At 44.7% G+C, this 12,804-nt stretch overlaps 1 protein-coding gene across 4 annotated transcripts in view; it reads left to right on the plus strand.

Annotated features, from left to right (window-relative positions):
• BCAS3 (BCAS3 microtubule associated cell migration factor) overlaps positions 1–12,804 on the plus strand; it is a 1,245,307-nt gene that overhangs the window by 220,926 nt on the left and 1,011,577 nt on the right. The window lies entirely within an intron of this gene.

Raw genomic sequence — 12,804 nt, forward strand, 5'->3', positions numbered from 1 at the left:
CCAATGAATGAAGGTCCTGATGAAAGCTCCATGAGGAGCTGAAACGTTGACGTCCTGAACTGAATTAAAGAAAACTTGTATTACTGAGAATTCCTGGAGTGCCGGTATTTTTTGGATATTTATATATATACACATATATAATAATATTTTTTTTTATTAACTTTAACTTAATTTTTTTTATGATTTAAAAAAAATTATATATCTGTGTGTATATATATATATATATATATATAATATTTTTTTTTATTAACTTTAACTTAAATTTTTTTAATGACTTTACAATAGCATGGAGACTGCCTGTCAGCACAGACAGTGGATATATCTATCTATCTATCGATCTATCTATCTATCTATCTATCTATCTATATATATATATATATATGATATATAGACATATATTATATCTATACAATATGTCTATCATATATATAATGTCATGCTAAGTGCATTTTTATAATAATATGTACATATATATATACACATATATAATAATTTATTTTTTTTATTAACTTTAACTTAAGTTTTTTTTAATGATTTTACACTAGCAGGGAGACTGCCTGTCAGCACAGACAGTCCCCCTGCAGGCAGACACATGGACACCTATTGTGACCATGTGATCAACATGGCCCCAGGGGTCCTAATCCGCCATGAGGAGACTGTCTGGGCTGCAGGCAGTCTCCCCACACCGGGAGCAACGCCGATCGCCGCCGGGGGAACGATGGCGATCGGGTAAGTACATTGCACCGTTAGGACGGTTCAGGACCGTCATCGGCATTTTTGCATTGTGGACCGATGATCGGTCCTGAACCGTCCTCGGTCGCTAAGGGGTTAAAATATACTTTTAGGACATCTGACATCTGATATTTTTGTACTGTTTTTTTTTTTTTTTTTTTGCAGGTTTACTGGTTATGTATAACTGTATCCTTGTTATCTTATTTTTATTTTGCAAGACTTCATTAATTTAAAAAAAAAAATCTAATTGTCTGTTGAGGTTGCATTCAGTGCAGTGTTATGAGTAACATCACACAAAGCAAGAATCAACTTGGGAAATCCAAAGATTATGTAAAATGCAATCAAAAAGTGAAATTTAACACATTCAAATATATTTATTCCCTGTAAAGAGTGGTATTTCTATATGCAAGTATTTAAATCTGTACTTTGTCCAACGCAAAAAATATTTTTTTTTTTATAATTTTAAATACACACTTTAAATAAAATACTATGTTATTGAAAAGAAAGAGCTGTAATAAACCGGAAGTCACTTTTTTTTTAACATGAATTTAATAGTAAAATATGCACGTTATGCTTTACTTCAATCTTTAGAGCGTTTGAATAAGGTGACCTAGGGGAGATTTTGCTGTCGATGATGAAACGTAGTTTAATATTTTTGTATTTTTTTTATTTTTTATTTTTTTTATTTTTTATTTTTTTAAGTATTGAGCATTTATTTTTGTTTTTACTGTTAAAATTAATTCAGGTAGTAATGGGTAGCTTACCATGGGACTTGTTTCAGAATGCACAGGAAAAGCTACTGTGTGGTTCTGCCGATTGCTAAATAGTGCTCTCTAGAACAAAAATATTAGGATAAGCAGTTACAAACAATTAAATCAAGTGGACTCTCACCGGGTTAATTAAAAAAGTGAGACTCCAAAGTGAATATCAAATGTAAGGCCAGAGTAGCGGGTTTCTGCACCCCAAACACCCACTATGCAAGTGCTAGCCTCGCTTCACTTTGCTGCTGCTGCTGCAAACAGCATATGGCAAGATAATTACATGATTTTGCTATTTCATGACGAAGTCATGATTTTATGAAAGACACGGAGGCTCATATTGCTTAACCCTTTCTTTACTGTCCACCAATAGCAGCAAAGAATACAACAGTAAGAAAAAAATGGTAACCATAGTGATAGGCCACACCCATACCAAGTCCCAGTATAATAGTCAGAACATCCCCACACATTTCCTCTTTCTTTGGAGATGCGAGACAGTAATAATCAAACAGGAACGATAAAACAGTCCAAACCAAATAGAACAGGCGATCCGAAATCCAGCCGGACTCCGATCAGGAACCATAACGAAACTGGGACCGATTCATCAGTAAACAAGATTCCAACAGTGAGGGACCCATCACAGCATTGTCCACGAACTTCCTGGCCACATGGTAAAGCTGAGAGAGAGGTGCTGGAGACCCTTGATCAACAAGGTATCAACCTGTGAAAACACAAAAGACAGGAGCCGAACGGTTAAATCGGTACTTGAACCAGAGTGCGTATGCCAGGACATAATTTTATAACTAGACAGAAGCAACATAGTGGGCATAATTCATCATAGGCATTTCAAATAATCACGTAACATGAACAGGTTAATAAACGGTTGAAACTATACAAAACTCAGAGCGCATAATGAATACCTACCAACCCTGGAAATCTGCAGGAGAGAAGAAACAACCGGGTGGGGTAAATCAGTAAAATAACAATGAAGGGTGGGACAATACTCGCCTCCGTGTCTTTCATAAAATCATGACTTTTCGTCATGAAATAGCAAAATCATGTAATTTTATGTCAAGACACGGAGGCTCATATTGCAAGTTTAAAGCTGATCAATAACTGGAGAAAAAAACGTGCGGCAAAGGTCGAAAGTAAAACTCGCGAAAAGTGGATTCGCGGGACCAGTCGGCCATTCTCATCAGGTCTTCCAGACGTGCACCTGAATTCACCATGGACGTGGCCGATGCCCCTCGGGTTGAGTGGGCACCAAAGATGGACGTATCCACACCGGCCAGAGACATCACCCATTTCACCCAGCGAGCCAATGTAGTACTGGACACAGGGGAGAAGGGGTGACGAAATGAGAGAAACAGCTGGTGAGACGACGTATCTCGATGTGCGCTTGTTCGAAGTTCATATTCCCGTAGGCAGGCCACTGGACATAGGGCTGGAGTACGAGGGAAGCTTGGATAAGAAACCGATCGAATAGCGGTCTTGGTGCGTCTGGAGATGTTAAACGTCACCCCGTCCGGAGTGAAAGATCTAGCATCATAGTCCAGGGCACGAACATCCGATACCCGTTTGCATGAAATGAGACAGAACAGGGAGACCAATTTGGCCGACAGCTGTCGCAAGGAGAGCTCTGCATTAGGCAGACAGGAGGAGAACAGCGACAACTGTCCCATGTAGATGAGTAACGAGGTCTAGGAGGGGCGCGACAGGCGCGAGCCCCTAAGTAATCGGCACACTAATGGATGTTGGCCTGCTGGGTAGCCGTCAAATCCTTGGTGAGCCTATCTGTATGAATTAATCGTGCGATATGCCCGACCAGCTTCGAACAGCGAAGTCAGGAATAGGAGGATCACAGTCACAGGTGCAGAAACGGAATCCAAGTTCCGAGCCAGGCACCAGCCAGTGCAAGCTCTCCAACCGTACCCATATGCTTGTCTAGTCCCGTGAGCCCATGCGTTAGCCAGGAGGCGTTGAGTTGCGTCCCGAAATCCTCCACGCTAGCAGTATTAATGACCCATCCGCCAGGAGGGTATGCTGGAGGCCCGATGGGTCCAGGAGGAGGTTCGGTAGAGATGGCAGCAGTCTGGGCACGTCTACCGCCAGTTCCAAGAGTTGTGGGAACCAGGATTGGGTCCCTCAGAATGTGGTTAGTAGGATCAGGTCGGCAATTTGGCGGCAAACTTGGAGCAGGGCCCAAGGTATCATGGCAAACGGGGAAAGGCGTAGTGGAGAGAGCCAGTCCAGTCTTGTAGGAAGGCGTCCACTGCCTCCGCGGTAGGGTCCGGGCGCTAGGTGTAGAACCGGGGTAGTTGGGTATTGAGTTCCAGAGCATTGATGTGGAGGTGGGATTCGTCTGCTGACCAGCGACCCCCGGTAGTCACCCCGTTGCAATGGGCACCCCAGCCGTGAAGACTGGCATCTGAGTCCACCGTGAACTCTGGTTGGGAGCCGAAGATGGCCTTGCCATTCCAAGCCGAGAGGTTGTGGATCCACCAGGTCAATTTGTCTCGAGTCTCCGATTCCATGGAGATCATGTCCGCATAGGACGCCCCCCGCGAAGGTGTGCGATCTTCAGGCGCTGGAGGGCATGGTAATGGAGCGGGGCTGGAAACACCGCTTGGATTGATGCTGCCAGAAGACCAATGATTCGTGCCAGGTGGCGTAGAGATAGCTGGGTGCATGTTAAAGTGCGGCGCAGCTCCTTGCGGATTGTCTGTATCTTGGAGGTAGGGAGGCTCAATGACTCCGCTTCGGAATCCACCGTGAAGCCTAGGAACTCCATGCGATGTGAAGGAGACAGGCAGGAGACCCAGGTGGGAGAGGAGGTCCATTGTCCATTGAAGATGCTTCGGAAGGACTGAACGATCCTGTGCCATGATGAGGATGTCGTCCAAATAGACAATTAGCCGGACTCCCCGACTGCGCAGCCAAGCCATGGCCGGGCGCATCAGTTTCGTGAAGCACCAAGGGGCTGATGACAGTCCGAAGGGGAGGCACGTGAAGGTGTCTCCCATCCAGAGGAAACGTAACAGGTCCCTGGAAGACTCGGCCACTGGGACCGTCAGGTAGGCATCCTTCAAGTCCAATTTTGCTATCCAGTCTCCCTGAAGGAGTAAGTCTCGCAGGAGGTTGTTGCCCATTTTGAAGTGCTGATAGCGCACCATGGTGTTTAGGGCACAGAGGTTGATAACAGGGCGCATTTGTCCGCCTTTCTTTTCCACTAGGAAAATATTGCTGATCACCCCTGTGGAGGACACCGGGGCCAGCTCTATCGCCCCTTTTGCATGGAGGGCTGTTAGTTCTGCGTCTATCAAGGCGCGGTCGGTAGTAGAAAGCAAAATAGGGCAAGGCGGGGGTACGTGACATGGATTGTCGACTAGTTCGATGTGAAACCCCCGAACTGTGGTCAGAACCCAGACATCTGAGATGATGGTTGACCAAGTGGGGAAAAAATGACGGAGTCTGCACCCTACACACATATTGGAAGAAACATGAGGTAGATGTAAGCTTACTGTAAGGGCGTCTGGAACCGGGGTTCCCTCTGAAGCCTCTGGAGCGCCATGGCCTTCCACGAGAGGGGAAGAAAGGAGACTGCTGTCTCGTCTCCTGGTAGGGTGTTCTCTGAGTGTAGGAGCCTCGTTTTGATCCACGGTCATGGTAATTGGAGCGGCCGGACAGACGACCCCTGAATCTGCAGGCCCTGGTAGAGACCCGCCCCTGAAACACCCTCTCCATGGAGGATTGGGCTTTATCTAGGGCCGTGAATGCACCCACGAAGCGCCCCAGGTCCTTAATAAAAGAGTCTCCAAATAAGAGGCCCTGGGCATCCTTGCCTGCCTCTGTGAGGGCGAGGTTGGCTAGTTTGGGTTCAATTTTGAACAGAATGGCTTTACGCCTTTCAATGGACAGGGAGGCGTTTACACTGCTCGCAATGCAGATAGCCCTCTGCACCCAACCACAGAGTTCCTCCGGGTCAACCTGCCAGTTCTCGGCTCTGGCGATTTCAGCCAGATCAAACAGTTTGGCCAAAGGGCCAAATATGTCAAGATGTTTATCTTGGCACTATTTTAGTGCGGAATCTAGACCCTTGCGGGGATTCCAACCCATTTTAGAGAGGAATTGGGTCATCTTAGGGTCCACTACAGGGGTCTCACAGACTTTGCTAGGCACCAATGGTCTTGGGCATTCTGCCCTAAGTTTATTACGCGCCGCCTTACTGAGGGGGCGTCGTACCCAGTTTTCAATGTATCGTGCCACATGGTCCGCCGGGAACCATTCCGCTGACCTCGGATGATGGAGAGCATCCGGGTCAAACATGGGCTCCCCGGATGGATCCATGAGGGTGGAGCCCGCAGTAGCGGGGGAGTCGCTCCTAGGGCCACTCGCAACCACCGCGGAGTGAGCAGGGCCAAAAGGGCCTGATTTCTGCCCACAAAATTCATCATCAGAGTCCTCCACAGACTCCGCGTCGGCCTCCTCACTAGACCCGATATCTTTTTGTGCTCTAGCACATTTCCACTGCCGCGCCCGTTCTGCCTGGCGCGGAAAGGCTCTCTTGCGTGACAAAGGGTAGTAAGGAAAGCTATAATGAGATAAATTAGTAATCAAAGGAGGCAAGTGAGCATGGATAACACACAGAATAAAGCATAGGGAAGGTCTGGAACCCTGGGCTCAAAGGTAACCAACATAATATATAGTATAAAACAAGCATGTAATAAAACACAGAAAAAATCCTTAATAACTGGATAAATGAAAGTAGACAGGAATTATCAACAAAATGAGTAGTAGAAGTTCAAATAAAAATAAATAAACAACCAGAAATCAATAAGAGAATAGTAGTATGTATGAGAGAAAATTTGTCATGTACTTATCTATGGTCGGAGCAGCAAAGAAAGAGGAAATGTTTGGGGATGTGCTGACCAGGGCCGGCCTTAGGCATTTGGGCGCCCTGTGCAAAAAATCTTCACAGCGCCCCCCCCTCCCCCACTCCTTACCCCTTCCCACACACCCTGTCACACACACACACACAGGCAGGCAGACAGCCATACACACACACACTCAGGCAGTCATACACAGACAGCCACACACAAACACACACACACACAGACATAGAATGTGACGGCAGATAAGAACCATTCGGCCCATCTAGTCTGCCCAGACAGTCACACATAGGCAGTCACACACAAACACACACACACAAACACACACACACACAGGCAGACAGCCACACACACACACAGGCAGACAGCCACACACACAGCCACACACAGGCAGACAGCCAAACACACAGAGGCAAACAGCCACACACACAGACAAACAGTCAAACACACACAGACAAACAGTCAAACACACACTGTCAGACAGCTACACACACACAGTCACACACAGACAGACACACACACACACACACAGACAGACAGTCACACACACACACACACACGCAGACAGTCACACACACACGCGCAGACAGTCACACACACACACGCAGACAGTCACACACACACACGCAGACAGTCACACACACACACGCAGACAGTCACACACACACACGCAGACAGTCACACACACACACGCGCAGACAGTCACACACACACACGCGCAGACAGTCACACACACACGCGCGCAGACAGTCACACACACACACGCGCAGACAGTCACACACACACACGCGCAGACAGTCACACACACACACGCGCAGACAGTCACACACACACACGCGCAGACAGTCACACACACACGCGCGCAGACAGTCACACACACACACACACACGCGCAGACAGTCACACACACACACACGCGCAGACAGTCACACACACACACACACACACACATAGGCAAACATTCTCACACACACACAAAGGCAAACATTCACACACACTCAGGCAGACAGACACACACTCACTAACAGACAGACACACACTAACATACACACACACACACACAGACACACACTAACAGACACAGACACACTAACATACACACACACACACTAACATACACACACACACACTAACAGACACACACACTCACCCACATTAACACATTTTTTAAAATTTAATTAGACACCCCCCCCCCCAGCCTCCTTACCTTTGGGAATGCTGGGGGGGGGAGGTCTCTTCCTCCCTGGTGGTCCAGTGGCTGCTGGGCTGGGCGGGCGGCTGGCGAGGGAGCACTTCCTCTGAGTTGTTTGCTCAGCTCCCTCGCGCGCCACAGAGTGAGGCTGGGAGCCGGAATATGACGTCATATTCCGGCTCCCAGCCTCACTCTGCGGCGCGCGAGGGAGCTGATCATACAGCTCAGAGGAAGTGCTCCCTCGCCAGCCGCCCGCCAGCGCCGCCCGACCGCCCAGCAGCCCGGCATGTCTGTTAGCCGCAAGGCTAACAAGACATTTGCCTTGGGCATTTGGGGGCGGCTTTTTTTGCCGCCCCCTGGAAAATGCCGCCCAAGGCAAATGCCTTGTTAGCATTGCGGCTAACAGACATGCCGTGTGAGCTATGCGGCCGCAGGGCGCCCCCTGCACCATGGCGCCCTGTGCGGCCGCACAGCTCGCACACCCCTAAGGCCGGCCCTGGTGCTGACAATTATACTGGGACTTGGTATGGGTGTGGCCTATCACTATGGTTACCAGTTTTTTCTTACTGTTGTATTCTTTGCTGCTATTGGTGAACAGTAAAGAAAGGGTTAAGCAATATGAGCCTCCGTGTCTTGACATAAAATTCTGTACACATTCAATTTAAACAAATAAAAACATTTGCATCTAAAAACAAATAAATAACTTTAAAGGGACACTATAGTCACCAGCACAACTACAGCTTATTGTATTTGTTCTGGTAAATAGAATCATTCCCTTCGGGCTTTTTGCTGTAAACACTGTATTTTCAGAGAAAGTGCAGTGTTTACATTACAGCCTAGAGATTACTTCACGGACCACTCTTTAGATGGTTGCTAGAGGTGCTCCCTGGGGCAGTGCTGCATAGTGATCAGCACTGCCATTTAGTGTCTCCACCCTCTGCATGCAGACACTGAACTTTCCTCATTGAGATGCATTGATTCAATTCATCTCTATGAGGAGATGCTGATTGGCCAGGACTGTGCTTGACTTGTCCTGGCTCAATGCTTGATCTGCCTCCTTGACAGTCTCAGCCAATCCTATGGGGAAGCATTGTGATCGGCTCACAGAATCACATCTGATGATGCCAGCTGTAAGCAGGCAGATCAGGGGCAGAGGCAGCCAGTTACTGTATTTAGGGAGGCAGGGGGGGCTAGATGGTGGTTTTAACACTATAGGGTCAGGAATACATGCTTTGTGTTCCTGACCCTACAGTGTTCCTTTAATTAAAAAAAAAAAAAGAGCCAAGATCTTCACGAAGAATATCTCTTTCCAGAAAAAAATCCAAATTAAAGTCTCCATTTACTAGGTCAAGGGTCTTAAGCTCCTGATCATCTTACCCATAAGTGATCCCTTTCCAGTTTTATACATTCAACCATACATGCTCTCTACATCTAATAAGCATTGAGCAGGGCAATCTTCGGTAATAAAAAGAACAAACACTTAATTACTCTTGCTGCCTTTGCTCCTTGTCTTGTTAAGCCATTAGGTCCCCTTTGATGAAATGTTACCATCAGGGCCGGTGCGTCCTATAGGCTAAGTAGGCGGCCGCCTAGGGCGCCTGCTTAAGGGGGGCGCCAGCAGTGGCTTTACTGCTTGTCTGGCCACACCCTATCAAGTGGGATTGATTATATAGCGGGCCGCTGGCCGCGTTACCGGGCACCAGGAAACACTTACTTGTAGACTAGCGCCCGGTAGAACATCGGTCTGGCATTCACCACAGCCTGCGAAGTCAGGACCTCTCTCGCAGTCAAGCACCGCGGCAGCGCAAGGGCACATCATTCTCGACCCTTGCACTTGTCAGTCTGCTTGGGTCTTTGTGTGTATGTATGGGATTGTGTGTATGTATGGGGCTGTGTGTGTGTGTGTGTATGTGCCTGTGTGTGAATGTATGGAACTCTCCCAGTCAAGGCGCGTCATTCACTCGCTCCGACCCCTTGCCCTGTACGTAGGGACAAGGGGGCGGAAGAATAACAGGAAATGGGGCTTGGGAAAAAAGTGTCGGCCGCCGGGCGCAGTAAAGAAGACTGGAATGAAGAGCAAAGTGCAATGAAGGTAAGAGAGAATGCACAGTGTGTTTCATAGAATGTGTGTCAGTATGTTTGTGTATGTCGGTCTGTGTGTGTATATATGGGACTGTGTGTATGGGTGTGTGTGTGTGTGTGTGTGTATGTGTGTATGGGTCAGTGATTGTGTATCGGTCAGTGTGTGTGTATGTATGGGCCTGTTTGTGTGTATGGGTCTCTGTATGTATAGGTCAGCGAGTCTTTATGGGTCAGTATGTGTGTGGAGGGGGGTCAGTGTGAGCTTCTGTATGTGTGTCTGTATGGGTCATCATGTATGTGTATAGGTCAGTGTATGTAAGTCTGCATGAGTGGGTGGAACGAATGGGGCGGCAAATTTTTTATCGCCTGGGGCTGCAAAAGGCCTTGAACTGGCCCTGGTTACCATTCAACCTTAGTGCTGATAGATATGCATTAAAATGTGATCAGTAAGAGGGGTTAACTTTTTGCATTCTTAAATGATTGGTTTGATGCTTGCTTCCAAAATGTAGGTAATGAGGGGGAAATGTCCAATGCGGTTATTTGGATCTAAATTCTGCAACTATTAAAGGCAAATAATTCATGCTTCATAAACGCTCACACGGTGCCACGTGGTTTGGTGCAGCATCTCCAGTTATAGCAACATACAAAAGGACCAGGCACTCAGAGGGCGAATATGTGAACTTTATTACTCCCCACCAGAGGAGTCTTCAACTGATCTCAGTTAACTGTCTAGTAGTTAATAAACCCATACTCTTTTTCAACCACTTAAAATGAAATTTGCATGTACACTGTATATGGTCTGTAGTAATTCTTACTCTGAGAAATGCACAGGGTTTGTATGCGTAGGAGGACATAAAGGAAATAGCAACCAGAAGACTGATTCATAAGACTTTATATTATTGCAGTCAAAACTGGAATAATCAATTTAGCATGTCTTGATGAGTCACCCTAAAAAAAAAATAAAAGCATTGAGGACCTATATGGCATTTTCTTTCAAACATGGCCAGGCCATCACATAACAAATCTAAAATAATTAATCATATTATACTGATGTTTTACAATCTCCGTATTGTTCTATTGTCATGTACAGGAAATGTAAACATGATACATACGTAAAAGCTTATTTTGTCTTGGAAATGCTGGGAATAAGACATTATTGGATGGAGCTAAATATAATCTACATTTTTTTTATACATTTGACCTGTGCTAAGTTTTAGATCAATGTGCTATTTTTCTACCTTTCACGTTGCCTTTACTTCACTTTGTAATGCTTTTTACCCCTTCTAAATATTTTTGTAAAATGGTATTGGGTGTAAAGCCAATCACAGGGCCGGAAGATGGCAAACTAAGACATTTGGCAAAATAAAATGTTGGCCATGACTGTATAATACTGGCTGGAGACATAAATTAGCAGAAAAAAAAGAAAGGGAAGTTGTTTAGATGGCTATTTTTCTTCATAGTGCCTAATAGGTCACTTTACACCGCAAAGGTCCCTCCTACAAAAGAGTCATGTATGTTTCCTTTAAACGTTTTGCTGCAATGTATTTTGGAGTAATTAGCAATTCCAAATCATGGGGGTTTTTTTGTATCCTTAGAAATATTATTTAAAAAAAAAAAAAAAATTCTGCTAATGTGTGAATTACCAGGAATTCAAAGTGAATTTAAAGTAAATGTGCATTTTAGGCAAAACTGTAAACATAGCTGACTTTGACAATTTTCCAGGATTATCTATTTCATACCTATCTAGTGTATGTGTGAAATGCTTAGCAACATTTGAATTTTGAATTGTGGCTTTTGGTTTTGCTAAAACATTCCCAGAAGTGATACGTGCCTTGTTACTGCACACTGCCGCGCACATTAGATTGTTTAAATCTCACATTTTATTGCCCACATTTCCACTGTGGCTTAGGGAAGAGCTTTGCAGGTACATTAATACATCTCTGTTTTCTCTTGCAGCTGGCAATGTGACAAACAATTATCTCACCTAAAACCAAAAATAAAAATTTGACTTTTTTTTGTTGTTCAAGTTTTTGGAGATATTTTTTGGATTACTCCTTTGAGATTTTTTAAATTTATTTTTTGGCATACTGCATGTTTAGAAATGTTGTAGGGTTCCCCTAAAAATAATAGGCAGTACAAATGTAGTTTCCTTGCTCAATGTGCATGTTGAGTCTAGAGTTTCTGTCTTAAGGATCTGTTTGGCATTTTAGTTCTGGGATTGGTTTATGAAAGAGATTAGACAGTATAAATAAAATATAAACAATAATATGTGAGTGAATAGATAAATATGTGAAAAGTGATATCTCAGGTGTACCATGCAAAAACACCCAAATACAAGAACTAAAAAATGTCGGAAACACAAAATACGTATAAATAAAATTATAACACCCTGAAAAAATATTGGTAGAATATTCCACTGAAATATGATATCTAGAAAAAATATGAACATCACATATCGTTATCCGGTATTAGAAAAAACACACCAGTGAGTATAAAGTAGCACATTCATAAACACATTTTTAGGCTCATCGCCCTTCCAAGGGTACTGGAGGTAGACTTCTTCTGAATGACAGGCTATTTAGTATAGTACAAAAGAAGAAATAGCAAAAATAGTGAAGTAAAATTAAAACAATTAAATATTTATTGTATTGCACTTACAAAAGAGAAGTAAAAACAGGCATATCTTTACCAACAATATTAATCTAGTAGGACCCAAATCCTTAGAGCAGAAAAGGACAACCCAAAACCGGCACAGATATAAATAAAATAAAAAAATTAAAATATGTGAAAAATAAAAGCCCAGCAATATAGTCATTCAATGCATTTTGTCCTTAAACCAGGACTTCCTCAGAGATGTTTGCCGTGATTGCAGGAAAATCTTTATAAATAGAGCCGTCTTAATAAGAAATGCGATCCACCTGTAATCGGTGTGCATTCCAGCTTAAACTACCGTGATGTGTTCGGCTGTGCCCATAATGGTTGCATATGATGCCTTCTTCCGGTTTGGCAATCCCAGCGCGTGCACATGTATGTATACCTGATGATGTTCACTTGCCTGGAAAGCCATATGGAAGCTGGATATGGACAAACAGCACAAAAACAAAATAAATCACCATAGTCCCATCCAACAAAGCAAATCTTATAGATGGAA

This window comes from Pelobates fuscus, chromosome 1 (genome assembly GCF_036172605.1).
Source record: "Pelobates fuscus isolate aPelFus1 chromosome 1, aPelFus1.pri, whole genome shotgun sequence".
NCBI classification, from domain to species: domain Eukaryota; kingdom Metazoa; phylum Chordata; class Amphibia; order Anura; family Pelobatidae; genus Pelobates; species Pelobates fuscus.